Below are 11,851 nucleotides of genomic sequence, written 5' to 3'. Positions count from 1 at the left end.
TTAAAACATGTAGATATGCTATAAAAATTAAATAATTTTTCATTCTTAAAACAATAAAAATTCTAGTTTTTTATATAGTGAAAAACTTTACTTAACTCTTTAGCTTAGAAGATTATGATTTATTCATTATGGTCATAGGGAATCATTTTGAATAGTGTAGTTATATTAGCAATAGATGGACACCTAGATCACATTATGGGTACATCAAATATTTCCAACTATTTTTAATGTTTGGCTGAGGTACAAATATATATTTTTCATACCCAATTTCCCTGGATTTTATGCCCCTGTATGTTTTTTACAGAAATGTAAGTCACATGTCTCTTATTTATGCTTAGCTCATCAAAATGTTGCTTTGTTAAATTATTTGGTGTGCATGAAACTTTTTATGAACCTTTTTTATAAGCATTTTAAAATATTTTTTTCTTCGAAGCAGAACTTGCTTTTTTGCCATTGGTAAATTAATTTGGACAGCAAATGTTTTATGTTTGCTTTTAAACTTAGTTATCTCTTAGAAGTGTAAAAGTCTGATTTTTAATATTAATAAAGTACTTTGCATTTGCATTTAATACCTAAGCCAACTTAGGAAAATTTAATTGATTTCCTCTAAGATACCTTTTTAAAATGTTTTTGTTTTATTCTGAACTTGGCAAGCATCCTTCCAAGTTATTTTTTAACTTATCTTTTCAGGGACTAAGAGGTGAATGGCTTCCTTTCTACTAAGACATTCCTTTTCTATATTCTGTCTTCACCCCTATCTTTTAGGATATTTATCTTCTTCCAGGTACCAAATGCTGTGAAGACTTCTTTAGTCCCCTCAATTTCCCCATTCCCTCTCCTTCCTCAAATTATCTTCTGCAGATAAAATGTAAGATATTTGAGGGCAAGAAGTGCTTAAGTTTGGAGGTTCTGGGAAATGTAGTTGTGGATTGTTTTCCTTTTCCCAATGTCAAACACAGCACCTTATACAGAGTAGGTGCTTTGAAAATGTTTAACTGAATTGTCCTACTCCATTCATAGGATCATAGATTTGAATTAGAAAAGATCTTATACCTATCATTTCTTAGGTTGTAATAATATTCTGTAACAGTGATACACTATGATTTGTTCAGTCATTTTCTGATTAAACAGAAACCACTGTCTTTCCAATTACTATTTTAAAAAGATGCTATGATAAAAAAAGATCATCTTAAAGGTTTTCTAACCTAACCTCTTTATTATTTTATAAAAACAAAGACACTGGGACCCAGAGAGTTTAAGGAATGTGCCCAAGGTCTCACAGAGAATAAGTGGCAGTCAGGATGTGAATCTGGTTCCTTAAACTCAACACAGATATTATTGTACTATACTATACTACACTACACTATAGTTGCCGTACAAAGCAATTCGATGCTTAACTTCCTTGCTTCATGCATATATATTGGTGCTATTTAATAGTCTTTCTCTATAGCAACTATTCACTGGCAAATAGTCTCAAAAATTTTTTTTAAATAATGAATCTTTTTCTCTTCCTTCATACTAACTACAATATAATTGCCTTTAATATATTCAGTCAAGCATTGTTTATTGACAGATTAATCCACCAAAAAATACTTGACCAAATGCCTAATATGAAGCAGGCACTGTGCTAAGTAAGCGCTGGAGATAGTAATACGAAGATTGACACAAAGCTGTCATTCTATCGGGGAAGACAATAAGGATATAGATATAGATGTAGATATATAAAGATATATATATATATATATAAACAAATAGAGAATAAATGTAAAGAAAATAGATACCAAAAATGCAAAGAAGTTAAATACAAGGTACTAGGAAGGCAGGGCACTAGCAAATAGGAGCATCAGGAAAAGACTTCATATAGAGCTTGAACTTAACTTAAATGAAGAGAGGGATTCTACAGGGCAGAGGTGAGTGAACAGGGAGTGCTTCATTCCAGGCATAGGAACAGCACAGGGATAGGAACTGAAGTACTGTGTGTTTGGCTTAACTATGTAAGTCAGTAAGTATGGTAGCTGCAGCAGGGAAGAATGAGCATGGCTTAGTGTATTTAATTAGAGGAAGTTTGTTAAATTCCTTGGGAGGAAATCATAATTTCCTATGTAGTTTAGAATTATGGTTATTCTTGAGTTGGAAATAAACACAAAGGCTGAAATTGGTGTCGTCAGATCATTTTTTTTTCAAGGCTAAGGAGCAAAACTAAGGTTTTTTAAGGCTAAGGTTAGCGTAGATTTCAACATGGATGATTTCTTTTTGCTTCTGGTACTTAAAATTTCAGGGGCAGTCAGGTGCTATAATAAAGTAAAGGAGCTGGTCTGAAAGACCTGGGTTCAAATCCAGCCTTAGATACTTACAAGCTGTGTGATTCTGGGCAAGTCACCTGACCTTGTTTGCCTCAGTTCCTCATCTATAAAATGAGCTGGAGAAGGAAATGGCAAACCACTCCAGTATCTCTGCCAGGAAAACCCAAATGGGGTCATGAAGCATCAGGCATGACTGAAACAACTGAATGACAACAACTTAAAATTTCCCCTGAAACATAAATATTTGAAATGGTATTTGTTTTTTCCATTGGTGGGCAACTTGGCTTCTAAAAGCAGACCTTCTGCAAGGAGGGTGAAGGGATGGGATTCTTGTATTAAAGCAATTGAAGAAGCACTTTGCTCTAAGCCCTATATGAGAAAAGCAGCCTCACTCTTTCACAATCATACTCCATCAATCCCTTATCACAGCTGGCTTGGACAGCAGGGGTCCACTATGTCAGCACATTTGAACTTTGCCAGAAAGGTGTTTGTATTTTGTCAGAGTCTGGTTTTATTGATGATGTGTGATTTATGATTCTTTGTACACACAGGGACCCATTCTATTAGACCCTGGCATGCAATTAGCATAAGCACAAATATGCTGCTAAAGACCTCGGAAGTATATAATCCAAGCAGCTCCTGAGATCCCTTACAAGTCACTGAGTAGGAAGGATAGGGATTTGGACATTTTAAAACCCCATTACACTGGGGAGGTATCTGTCCTTCACCCTCTTATCTCTGGAATATGTTAGCTACTATGCCTTGATCATGCCTAATAATTGAGAAACTACTTCTTTTCTCATAATACCCATTTATATTTCATGAAACTGATGACTCAGTACAAAAGCACTTGAAAACTTCCAAAGTAGACTCCTCTTTACTCTGTGAAGTAGATAACAAAAATATGATTATCCCCATTTTGCATATGAGGATAAATGTCTATTGAAGTCTTGTCAATTCTACCTCTACAACATTCTTCCCGTTCTTTTCAGTCATGCAGTCACATCTACCCCACCTTCAGTTCAGGCACTTATCACATCTCTCCTGAGCTTTTGTTTGTTTGTTGTTGGTTTTTTAGGGCAATGAGGGTTAAGTGACTTGCCCAGGATCACACAGCTAGTAAGTGTCAAGTGTCTGAGGCTGGACCTGAACTCAGATCCTCCTAAATCCAGGGCCTGTGCTTTATCTGCTGTGCCACCTAGCTGTTTTCATCTCTCCTAAACTTTTAAAAATATATACTTTATTGATACCTTTGGCATTTACCTCAGTCTCTCTTGTGACAAAGAAAAACAACTGAGTGAAAATGTCCTAAAACAAAGAATGTTTTCAACAATATCCTATTTTGTCTTTGTAATCACCAACCTCTCTGCCATATAGGAGATAGCTTTTATTATCTTTCCTCTAGAATTTCCATTATGCTTAAAATTCATTTGAGTGATCTCTTCTTTTGCATTGTTGTGAGTATTATATACATTTTCCTCTTGGTTGTGATGGTTCCTTCTTGCATTAGTTAACACAAGTCTTTCCATGTTTCTCTGAATTTCTCATATTCATCATTTCTTACTCCACCATAATATTCCACTATGTGCCTATTATCATATTTTTTTTCAGCCATGCCCAAACCAACTTTCTTTCTCATTCTTTGCTATCACAAAGTACTGCTTGCCTGAACTCTTAAAACAGCCTTGAAATTGTTCTCTATTCCTTCACCAGGAGTTCTTAACCTTTTTGTTTTGTAAAACGCCTTTGACAATCTGGTGAAGCCAATGGGCCCTTTCTCAGAATAATATCCCCCTTCTTTTTGCATCTGCTGCTCTGCCTGGTTTCAACTCCACAGAACAAGATGCTTCCATGTCAGGTATCCCCTGATGCCCCCACTTCCTGCCTTCCTTTTGTGTGGTTTACCCCTTTACACTGTAAGCTACCTGAGGCCAGTGACTTTTTATTAATTGTATCACCAGGGCTTAGCACAGTGCATGGCACATAGGCATTTATTAAATGTTTATTTGTGGAATTATTGGATTGGATGTATTTAAATATATAAAATAAAATGCCTGATATTACAAAGAAAACTAATTAGATTGAAATTCAAGTATTAAAATACATTAAAATTTCATGCTCCTCAGGTTAAGAACTGTTCTCTCTCCCTTCTTTAATATAGGTTCTACATAGCTACCAGTGACATTCTTAAAGCACAGGTATAAATATGTGACCCCTACTCAATAAGCTCTAGTGGCTTCCTATTGCCTCTAGGAACAAATGCAAACTCCCTTGTTTGATGTTTAAAACTGGCCTACTTGCTTTCCCTAGAAATGGATTCCCTATATCCTGTGCCTGTGCCTCTGTTCAAACTGGAATTCCCACACAACACCCCCCCCCAATACACTCCCACTTCCACTCTGCCTGCTAGAATTCCTCTCTCTTTAAAGTACAATTCAAGAGCCACCTCCTATACAAGGCATCCTGAGCCTTCAGATGCTACCTCTTCCTTTCCCCAGTAGAATGTAAGCTTCTTCAGGTTAGGAACTACTTCATTTCCCCCCCTTTTTAGCCACAGAACCTTGATTAGAGGCTAAAACATAGTGGAGACAGGACTAGGGAATGAGCCTGTGATTTCTATAGAGAGCTCCCAATAGTGAAAACTCCCTTTACCAATACAGTTCTATGCCTTTTTTGAAACTTAACACTTTTAGAGAATTGAATCAGAAGTGAGACTGGAAGCCAAGTGTTCCTGGCTTTGAGGCCAGCTTTCTACCCATTATGCCATGCCTATAAGGCAGAAAGTGGTCCAAATGGAAAGTGAGCAAAGGTAGGCAAAAAAGCCAGATGGTCAAATCAGTGGTGAAGGAGGCACTTCACAAATGTTTTTGATAGATGAAATGGATTAATGAGGCTTTTACAAAACTTTAATGTAATTTATTTTATTTTTAATTTGTGGAATAAAATAAGCATTTCCATAACATAATTTTTAAAAGATGACTGCACATGAAACTGCAAATCTATTATGTAAAACTTGCTAATTCCTTTTAAATATATAATAAAGTTATCATGTAGATTTCTTTTTTCTTCCCTCCCCCCACACTAGAGATGACAACCATTAGACACAGATATATATGTAAAATTATTCTATACATATTTCTATTTATCAGTTCTTTCTCTGGATGCAGATAGTCTCTTCATATGTCCTTTGTAGTTAATTTGGGTATTACAGTCAAAATCAGTCACTCAAAGTTGTTCTTAAAACAATATTGTTGTTACTATACACAGTGTTTTCTTAGTTGATCAATGAGGCTTTGAAAAGTTAGGTGGTTTGCTCACTATTACACCAGGATCCAAACACCAAGTATCCAGATTTGACCTTTATGTCAATAGAAGAATAGAAAAATAGAAGTCTATAGGTATATTCTTTCTTTATAATATAGTTATTATACTCTCCAACTAAAAGTCCTCTTCCAATGTCTCATTGGGCCATTACTCAGTTCAGTTATTATCTCTACTGGGATTACTCACAGAGCTAGATATCTGTCCCTAGTCTCTTTCCTGAGGTACAGTCCCCAAATCATCAACTTCTTATTAGACATTGCAAATTGGATTTCCCATAAGGATCCCAAATGAAATATTAGGCAAATGATTTAACCTCTCTGGGCTTTAGTTTCCTCACTTCTAAAATGAGGAAGTTGGACTACACAGCCCCTGAAGTTTCTTCTAGCTCTATTTCTCTGATCCAATGATCTTATGTCTAAAACTTAACCTATTATCATTTCTCCCAAAACCTACCCCATCTTCCAGACTTCCCTATCATTGTTGAGGTCATTACACATCTTTCTAGTGACCCAGGTTAAACTTGTTTCATCCTTGACTCCTCATTGTCATATCCAATCACATATCCAATGAACTGCCAAATCTTTCTTTCTTTCTCCACAACATTTTTCCTTTATACTTTCCCTTCTCTACCCATATACGGCCACAACCCTCACTGCCTCTTGCCTAAATTACAGTAAGAACCTTCTAACTGGTCTCCTTTTCTCAAATCTCTCCCCACTTCAGTCTGTTCTCTGTTCAGCTGCCAAGGTGATTTTTCTAAAGTGTAGGTCTGACAATGTCAAATCACCCCCACCTTCACTCAGTAAATGCCAGTGACTCCCTATTATAAATGCTGTCAAATATAAACTTCTCTGCTTGGCATTTAAAGCTATTACAACCTGAACCTTCCTAACTTTCACATATTGTCGTAGATTACTCCCCTCCATGAATTCTGTGGTCAGAGCACAGGAATCTAGATTACTGAGGGTTTTAAAAAGAGAGAGGAAGGGAAGTAGGTGATGGAAAGTGGTGTAGAAAGGAGCTTGATTCTTGAAGGCTATTTCAGTGAGCAAGATCTACCAAGTAGAGGCTGAGAGAATGTCTGTCTTCTTGCCTAGGCAAATTCAGAGAGGCTTATGCACAAAACATCGACCAGTAAACTGTGAGGGGCTTTTACTCACAGCAATTCATGGAAACCATCTCCCAAGACATAGAAGTGTTCATGGTGTGGGGAGTGCCCATTTTGATGAAATTACTGCTCTCATGAAGTTTTAAAGTAAATTATCTTATACATTCCAGTGCCATCTGAGAAATGTGTAAGTTTACCATCTTCAGGGAAAGAAATGTAAACACAGAACAAAGACAATGCAGCATGAAGGAGTGGAGGGGAAATGCACCCTTCTGATTGGTCAAATTTGTAAGATCTGACTTGAGAACCTTAGGCAAATTTCTTTCTTTGGTACTTTGTGTATCTGCCAATTGTTTATATTATTTGTTTAGCTGATTTCCATAAAATATCATCATCCTCTGAAACAGGGGTCCTTAATCATTATTGTGTCAAAGCCCACTGGCAGTTTAGTGAAGCCTATGGATCCTTTCTAAGAATAATGCCTTTAAATGTACAAAATAAAGGAAACCAATTATATTATAAAAAAAATTAAATAAGCTCACAGACCTCAGGTGAAGAACCCCTATTCTAAAAGCAGAAGTGTTATTGCCATTTTCCCCCTTTCAATTTATGGACTGTGTCAAAGGAAGCAAAGTCCATTTACCCAAGACATAGAGAGGGTGAAAATGTTGGCTACCTGCAACATGTGTGGGTTGTGTGATAAAAATTGCTGAGTAAGTAGGTGGCAAAGGTGTGAGAATATGATGGGATGGAGTGAGATGGTTTGGGGAAACAGCAAAGAAAGCAATCTAAGGGTAAAGGGCACTGAAGGTATGAGAGAATCCAGCGGTCAAGTAACTAATAAAGGTGGCTTGAAGGAAGATTCCAAAGAAAGACACAGGTCTTTCTTAATGGTCTGAAAAATCTAAGAGAGGTTGTTTGAAAAGTATATGTGAAAGAGGAGGAAGAACGGGAGAGAGAGAGAAAAAGAGAAAGAGAGGGGGGGAAGAGGAGCGAAAGGGAAGGAGGAAGGGGGGAGAAGGAGGAGAGGAGAGGAGGGGGGGGAGAGGGAGAGAGAGAGAGAGAGAGAGAGAGAGAGAGAGAGAGAGAGAGAGAGAGAGAGAGAGAGAGAGAGAGAGAAGAGGAGGAAGAAGAGAGGAAAAGGGAGGGAGGAGGAAGAGAGAGAGCGAGAAAGCGACTGGGGGGGGGGCAGACGGCGGGGGGAGGAAAGGAGAAAGAGTGTTTGTGTGCCGGTATGTATGAGTGACATTGAGAGCGAGGGAAGGAGGGAGGAAAAGCCTGAGTGAGTGAGAGGGGGGAGTGTCTATACGTGGAGAAGAGAGACGGGGAGTTGTGTCAGTGAAGGAATCCAGTTAGGGGGCTGAGCCAGGGCTATGCTCTCAGTTTTTAGCGCCAGCAGAGCAGGGCGAAGTAGGGACGAAGAGGAAACCCGCGGAGAAACAGCTCGGCGCCCAGCCCTCCTCCTCCTCTTCCTCCTCCTTCTGCTTCTCCCGTTGGCTCTGGGGGCTCGCAGCTGCAGCGCCTTCTCTCCACCCTCACTCTCTCCCTCTCCACGGCCCGGGCCGAGCAGAAATAGTCCTTTGGCAGAGAGGTAAGCTACTGGGGGCAACACTTGATGCGGCGCTTTAGCCCAGGGTTCAAGGCAATGCTGCGGGTGCAGTTCGCGAGCCCCCACCCCCACCCCCTCCACTGTCCTCTTCTCCACCTTCTCCGCCTCTCCTTGCTCGAGCTGTGCCCTCCTCCCTGCAGCCACCAGGGGTTTGCATTACGGGGGAGAAGAGAGGAGAAAAGAAGAGGGGGACATAAGGGTGAAGGGCAAGAAGAGGGACGTGCTTGTGGGTTTCTAAGCTTGAAAGGGAATTTTGCACCTTAGTTGTAGAGGCACTCTCCCCCCCCCCCCCCTTTCCCTTTTCTGGAGCTGCACGGAAACGCTCTGAACACTGGGGTGTGGTGTTAAAACACGCCTGGATATTAATGGTTTGGGGAACGCTCTGCAGGCTGGACTTTCCGTGAGAATTGTGATCTCATTTTTTTCCTTCCTCGTTCAACCCTCCCCCTTCCCCTTACAAAAGAGATGGTGGTGGATGGGGTGGCGGAGGGGCACTTTGACTCTTCTGCCCGTTCAATTTATAGGATGAAAATGTTGGCCAGCTGTGATCCAACGTGGACCAGCCCGCCTTTCATCCACCCCCACCTCGAAAATGCAACTTCACCCATGGCTGAGGTTTGCTCCTCTGTTCCAATACACTCAATAGCCCAACCCAGCCCAGTCCTCCCTTTACTTACTCACGGGACTAGCATATCCTCCTGCTAAATCACCCGTTTTAAATGAGATTTTACATTCCAAAGTCAAAGGTAAAACCCTCTCGCTGCCACCTTCCTCCTGCTCCGATGATTTAGTGGAGCCGTTGGGAGCTGTAAACATCAACCGGAATTATTCTTCTTACCATGCTGTATTCCGTATTTTATTTCTTTCCAAGTGAGACTCGAAAGGAAGTTGGATTGCATTTTACAGCTCAGGTCGATATTATTACTTGAAAACAAATGATACTCAGCAAATTATAAGACTATTCCTGGAGTCTGCTCCTTTGAATTATGCCCATACAGTTGTGATTGCAGGGGAGAAAATGCTGAAACAGCACCATATTTTCATCAAATGTTGCATTACAGTTTGTCTGAGTTGCCATATGTTCACATATATACTGTGATTACTGGGCAAGGATGGAAGCTAAATGTTTAGTGCATTTTTCTACAGTATTTTGTGGAACAGCTTAGCCAAAAAATAAAATAAAAACAAAAAAAAACATGTCAAATGTTGTAAATGTATGTGGATGTGGGGTTTGCTTACTAAGATTGCATTAAAGCAAGCCAGACTGGACTTCGTTGCCTTGAGAGAGAGAGAGAGAGAGAGAGAGAGAGAGAGAGAGAGAGAGAGAGAGAGAGAGAGAGAGAGAGAGAGAGAAAGACTGATTATTTGGAGATCAATAGTGTTCTTACAGCTCTGTTAAGCAGCAGTCTTTATTGCTTTGATTATTGCAAAATTTGCCACTAAGTATTTAAATAATTATTGTTAAAATTGACCGAATAGCTAACAAGCTACACTGCCCAACTCTGGGCTCTGTAATGTTTAAAACAAAACAAAACAAAACACTATCAGTCACTAAGGCAGCCTGGATTTAGGGACTAAAAGAAAAGTACCTGGAGCACACTAATCTGCTTGTTTCAGGTGTAGAAGAGAACAGTCACTGTGTGACTTTCCTCTTGAGAGAACTGCAAATGAAGGGTTCAGATTGCTGACCGTTTTTTTCAAGCTTCAAGAGATTTTAGTTACTAAGAATCCTAATTCTAGCAGATGTCAAGGTTTTGAAGACCTTGAAGGACTTGGACTAAAGAGTCTATGCAGAATGTGCCTGAGCCTTTTTCTGAATCTCTAATATGAGAACTAGTGAAAGAAAGTCTTAAACTTCAGAAATGACACCCTTTCCTTCCCTTGCATTGCATCAAATTGAATGTAAAGGGATAACATCCTAATATTTAAAAAATAAAATTGTCGTCATATCTGATCATTACAACAGGCTTATTATTGTAGTAAAATACAAAAAGAAAAATTTGCATTGTCCTCCTTAATTTTAGAAAATGTAGGGTTTTTGTTTTTAATGGGTTTGATTTGATTTGATTTTTTTTTGCTTTTATAGTCAGATGGACATAACTTTGTTCTGCAAGAAGAGTTTGGGACCTATTTCTGGTAGATTCGGGTGTTGTTTAGGAATTTAAAAATCACTTTGTCAATTAGTTTTTAAGGAAGGATTCATTGCAGCTCGAGTTATTTTTCTCCCTGACATATTAGAATCAAGTGTGTAATATGTGGCTGAGGAAAGGAGCAAAAGACAAAATGAATCCCATTTGGGAAAAGGAAAATCAGATGGTAAAGTCCCTGATTTTCAAAAGACAACCCTAAAATAAAGGTTTCACGTTGTAATCAGGACAAATCATCAGACCCCTATGAAACCAGGTCTCTGATTAAAAACAGCAGTAAGTAATGTGGATAAAAGCAATTACAGTGAAACTACTATACCAACCCTAGCCACCAAAATGACTAAAAGTGTTATCTATATACGATTGTGTTTTTGCTGGCTCTTTAACTGGAAAAAAAAATAAACCTTTGTAACGATTTTCTATTTGGACAAGGCAAATAGTCCTGCAATACCTAATTAGAGTTTTGGAATAAACTCAAGTCTCTATCTTTGTTCAAGCCTTTTGTTGTTGTTGTTGTTGTTGTTGGAACAAAGTACCAGAAAACATGTCAGGTTTTTTGTCTGTGTGTGTGATGGCGTGGGGGATGCTAGAAGGACACATCTTCTGAATGTAAGAAATGTTGCTTCTATTTAACAGGTAATCAAATGTAAAAACCAACTGGGAGGACATGTATTTTTGACAATGCTATTTCTTCTTCTGATTCCTGCCTCTGATGAAAATGATAAATGAATTCCTAAGTATCTATTTAGTTGAATGCATTAATTTTGATGGGCAAAAGCATCAATAATTCTTTCAGGCTAATTTTATTTTACTGAGCTTTTTGATAAAAAGTCTATTCAGTTTAGTGTTGTGCAGTCACTGATTTTTTCAAGTGGTCATTCAGGGAATGAGTATTGATGGCCTTTTGAGGTTTTCTAGTGAGCTTAGTATCCATAAGTAATAATAAATATCATTACTCCCTGGAAGCCTTGTTGTTCATAATCTTGGTATCATAATGCATGATACTATGAGATGGCATATACAAAAGCAACTCCTTTTAACTTATTTTTTTTTTGTGGAGTTGAACCTTAGACATTTTGAATTAAAACAAAGTATTATGTGAGAACATTTGGCCATTATCAATTAATATTTAGAAGAGTTTAGCAGTAGAGTGGAAGAAAAAAAAAAACTCTTGGGAAAGGGGAAGCCTGAATTTTTACCCTAATCGATTTAAATCTGTAAGGGGCCTCACAGGTCATCTTAAAATCCAACCTTTTTATTTTACAAATGAGGATACTGAGGCTCAATGAAGTTAAGTGACTTGCTCAAAGCCATAGTGTACTAAAAGGCAGCACTGGATTTGAATACACCTTCTTTAGCT

The 11,851-nt window shown here is 38.5% G+C and overlaps 1 protein-coding gene across 3 annotated transcripts in view; it reads left to right on the top strand.

Annotated features, from left to right (window-relative positions):
• Window positions 1-8,189: 8,189 nt before the first annotated feature.
• The window catches only part of SPATS2L (spermatogenesis associated serine rich 2 like), a 246,150-nt gene continuing 242,488 nt past the window's right edge, over window positions 8,190-11,851 (top strand). Inside the window, exon 1 of one of the 3 annotated variants that reach the window (XM_043998905.1) lies at window positions 8,190-8,326. The gene's annotated coding sequence lies outside the window, so the exon portion shown is untranslated. The remainder of the gene's footprint in view (window positions 8,327-11,851) is intronic. The other 2 variants (XM_043998904.1, XM_043998908.1) reach the window with 2 other exon arrangements.

Source organism: Dromiciops gliroides, chromosome 3 (assembly GCF_019393635.1).
Source record: "Dromiciops gliroides isolate mDroGli1 chromosome 3, mDroGli1.pri, whole genome shotgun sequence".
Classification (NCBI taxonomy): domain Eukaryota; kingdom Metazoa; phylum Chordata; class Mammalia; order Microbiotheria; family Microbiotheriidae; genus Dromiciops; species Dromiciops gliroides.
This window is presented reverse-complemented; position numbering and strand designations above follow the sequence as displayed.